Here is a 4,866-nt window from a genome sequence, read left to right as displayed (position 1 = left end):
TGAGTGCTTCAATTGATGTTGCCAATAAGATGGCTGTGGGCCCTCACCCACACAAGCACCAGGGGCCCCTGCCAGCCTCAGGAGCTTTTCCATATGCAATTTTCATTTTAGTTCTTCACAACTGACCTAATAAATCCTATTTGGGCAACTACCTATATTATAGAGCACCACACTCATTAATGCATATGGGTGCCATGACTGCTAAATCTATGACCATAATGACAGATGACCAACTGGCATCAGGCATCCTGACTAGCATTACCTGTGCTATGACCCATTATTCATGAATTATATAACAGTGCACAACATATCACAGCAGGCTGATTTTACACTAATGCCAGTACCTGGGTTTTCCTTCTGGGAGCCAATGTTTTTGTCTCCTGTAGAGAAGCTGATGTGATTTTATGTGGTTTCTCTAAAACGTGCTGCATTGAATTCTGAACTTGATTTACTCAGTCGAGTGAAGCTGTGGGTGTGCAGAGCATAACTTGGCAGACCAGGTGATGGATGGTCAGTTTTTTCTATTTAAGTGGCAGTGCTACTTATGCTTTCAATTAATGCATTTGCCACATTATCCTGCCTTTGAACTAAAGCTCTCCGAAGCAGTGGCAGGAAGATCTGGGAGCTAGGTGAAAGAATACAATTGAAACTTCCCTCACGGATCCCTGGTGTTCCCCACGTCATCTGTCAGCAATGGTTGCCCTGCTCAGTAAACATTTCCACATACAGATCCTTCTGAAAGTCAGTTGATTACCTGCTCCACCAGGGACCCGAACATTTTAGAGCACTGGTACACCACTGTGATGGATGCCTACCGCTCCATCCCCCGCCCTCATTTCGGGAACTCCGACCACAATGCCGTGTTTTTTCTCCCAGCTTACATGCAAAAGCTCAAGCTGGAGAAACGGCCCTCGTGGATACAGGTCCAGTGCTGGTCGGAGGAGGCAGAGGATCAACTCTGTCTGGAATTGGCTGATTGGGCCGTGTTCAAATAGTCCACAGGTGAGTACGCTACCACTGTCACAGACTTTATCAGCAAGTGTGTGGAGGACTGCGTACCGAGGAAGTCAATCCGGGTGTTCCCCAACAGGAAACCCTGGATGAATAAGGACATACAGAACCTGCTAAAAACCAAGCATGAGGCCTTCAGATCAGGAGACCCACTCAAATATAAGGAATCCAAGTATGACCTTCGCAGAGCCATTAAGACAGCCAAGGACCAATACTGATCCAAACTAGAGACCCAGACAGACACCCAGTGACTATGGCAAGGACTGAATGACATCACAGGTTCTAAAAAGAGACAGTGCAAGATAGCAGACGATGACACATCCCTCCCAGACCGTCTCTTCTATGCTTGCTTTGAGCAGCATTTCGGCGGAGAGGTAACACCTATTCCAACAAGTCCTGACGAACCTGTTCCAACAGTCACTGCATCAGAGGTCAGATCAGTTTTCCTTCGTGTGAATCCAAGGAAAGCGATGGGACCAGACGGAGTACCAAGCCGTGCACTCAGGGCATGCGCAGATCAACTGGCAGAGGTCTTCTCGGACACCTTCAACCTCTCCCTGCAGCAGGCCACTGTCCCTGCCTGATTCAAGAGGACCAACATCATCCCTGAGCCTAAGAAGTCTCATGCAGCATGTCTGAATGACTACTGCCCACTAGCCCTAACTTCAGTGGTCATGAAGTGCTTTGAAAAGCTGGTCATAGCATTAATCAACTCCAGCCTCCCCACTACTCTTGACCCACTCCAATTTGCCTATCGGACCAACAGATCCATATCAGATGCCATATCACTTGCCCTTCACTCCTCCTTAGAACATCTTGACACCAAGAACAGCTATGTAAGAATCCTACCCATTGACTACAATTCAGCCTTCAACACTATTATGCCCTTGAGACTGATTACTAAATTTAGTGATCTCGGACTAAGCCCCACTCTCTGCAGCTAGACTCTCAGTTTCCTGACCCACAAACCACAATCAGTGAAGATTGAAGACAATATTTCATTGTCATTAACACTCAACATTGGAGCCCCCAGAGGTGCGTACTCAGCCCCCTACTATACTCACTGTATACCCATGACTGAGTCACCAAATACCAGACTAATGCCATTTACAAGTTCATTGATGACACCACCATGGTCAGTCGAATCTCAGATGGCAATGAAACAAACTACAGATGGGAGGTGGGAGACCTGGACAAATGGTGCACAGAGAACAACCTAGCTCTCAATGCCGACAAAACTAAGGAACTCATTACTGACTTTCAGCAGGATGTTACTCATACCCACCTACACATTAACAGCACAGAGGTGGAATGAGTGGAGAGTGTCAAGCTCCTGGGAGTGGTCATCCACAAAAAGCTTTCTTGGACTCTTCATGTGGACGCACTGGTCACAAAGGCCCAACAATGTCTTTTTTTCCTCAGGCAGCTGAGGAAATTTGGCATGACGGCGAATATCCTTGCCAACTTTTACAGGTGTGCCATCGAGAGCATTCTGTCTGGATGTATCACTACCTGGTATGGCACCTGTACCATTCAAGATCGGAGATGGTTACAGAGAGTGGTGAACTTGGCCCGGACAATCACAAAGGCCAACTTCCCATCTATAGAATCCATCTACCAGCCCGCTGTCAAGGAAAGGCCACCAGCATTCTCAAAGATTCATCCCACACTGGCAATGTTTTTTACAACCTCTACCATCGGGGAGAAGGTACAGGAGCCTGAACACGCACCAGTTGGTTTCGAAACAGTTTCTACCCTACTGTTGTTAGAATACTGAATGGACTCACATACTCTTAACATTCACCTGTACCTGTGTTTTTGTTTTTGCCACTCTGTACCTATTAGTCACTTATCTATGCTACTTAACTCTGTAATCTGCCTGTGTTGTTTGCAAGACAAAGTTTTTCACTGTGCTTTGGTACACATGACAATAAATTCAATCCAACTGTTTGGTATGAGGTAAGGTGAGGAGAAAGGGTGTGGGAGAGGCCAATGAAACCAGAAAGGGGGTGGGAAGGGACAATAGGGAAAACATGGTTAAGTAGCACATCTGAAATTAGAGCTGGAACCACCAGCAAAACCATTTGGGCCTGTAATGAAAATAGCCACTGCTTGCAAAACAGCCTACTCAACCTCAATCTAGTCTACTGCATTTGCTGCTCACAATGTGGTCCCCTTTACATTTGGGGTAACAAAGTATGTACTGTCCCGCAAAACGACTGTGTGCTCCCAATGCCTGCTACTTCAACACACCACTGTGTGCCCTGACCAACATCACTGTCTCAGGCTTGCTGCAGTGCTCAAGAAAAGCTAAGCGTAAGCTGAAGATCAGCACCTCATTTTCTGCTTGGGAACTCTATAGCCTTCTAAACTCAATATCGAGTTCAATAATTTTTGGGCTTCAGGCACCTTCTCCCACATGCTTACTCCAACCTCCCCCCGCCATCCAGCAGGCCTTGTTATCATGTGGTCTGCTATTACACACATTACCCATTGTTAGCCACTAATTGACCCCATTAATAGCTATCCATTCTCCCAGGCTGATTGTTAACCACTCTATCGTTTGTCCAACTGTTCTTCTCTCTCATTGGACTCCATCTCCTTCTATTGTTTACTCCTTATACCCGCCCTCCACGCAATCTTCTGCATAAAAAAAACTTTTTCCTCGCTACCATCAGTTCCGAGGAAGAGTCACTGGACTGAAATGTTAACTCTGATTTCTCTCCACAGATCCTGCCAGACCTTCTGAGCTTTTCTAGCAATTTTTGTTTCTAATTTCCAGCATCCGCAATTCTTTTGGTTTTTATTTGACTTACTTAACCTATTGTTCAAACATGTTGCCATCAGTTCAAAATGATCTTCTGCCCACCACACATTCAGCAATGTTGTTATCAATTTCAGCGCTAGGGCTATGCCAGATACAAAGACCAATTGGCTGATCAGATCAATAACATATTCCTTTGGCTATTTCTAACAACTTACAGCCTATACGTGCAAACTACAAAACTAAACACCTACTGTTTGATGTGAGTCCACAGTTGGGCAGCACTTGCTGAGCAATCCCAAGTGTGCTATTAGAGTCATAGAGATGGACAGCACAGAAACAGACCCTTTGGTCCAACCTGTCCATGGCCACCAGATATCCCAATCCAATTTAGTCAGTCAAGCTCATTATGTGGCCAAATGTGGCAAGCGCATTCCTGATGAAGGGCTTTTGCCCGAAACGTCAATTTTCCTGCTCCTCAGATGCTGTCTGACCTGCTGTGCTTTTCAAACCCCACTCTAATCTAGATTTCAGACACAAGAACCTGTTTTCTGCAAAAAAAGGAACATGTTCAAGCCTTGCCCCGTTTTGAATTACCCAGGAGGTTGAGGCGTCTATAGTTCCAGTTGCATTCTCCAAGGCAATCCTTTGGCCAATGAGAGTTGACTTGCTGATCATTCAGTATCCATTTCTCCTGTAGTATCAAATTGTGTTGACTGTTTGATAGTTAGCATTTGTGCACTTGTCCTAATGGGTGTAAATTTAAAGGCTTGGACAACTCGTCTGTCTTTTCAACAACATATAATCAAACTAACTGAGTGGGTAACATTGTGACAGATGGAATGGAATATGGATACGATTAAGGGTGTCTATTGATACTCCCGCAAGTGGCTTCTTGCCTTTGTCATTTCTCACTGCTACACAAACTGTTTCTATATCTCAGTTGCCTGAACCTAATTCTTACCTCTCTATTGTATTAACACCATCATTGACTAACAAAGCCACCCTCCACCTTTTCTTAGATTTCTGTGTTGCCTAAATATGCTGTACCCTTCAATATTTGGGTCCCAATCCATGTCATATAGTTAAGT

This window comes from Hemiscyllium ocellatum, chromosome 13 (assembly GCF_020745735.1).
Source record: "Hemiscyllium ocellatum isolate sHemOce1 chromosome 13, sHemOce1.pat.X.cur, whole genome shotgun sequence".
Taxonomy (NCBI): Eukaryota; Metazoa; Chordata; class Chondrichthyes; order Orectolobiformes; family Hemiscylliidae; genus Hemiscyllium; species Hemiscyllium ocellatum.
The sequence above is the reverse complement of the archived record's forward strand: the minus strand, read 5'-3'. Positions refer to the sequence as shown.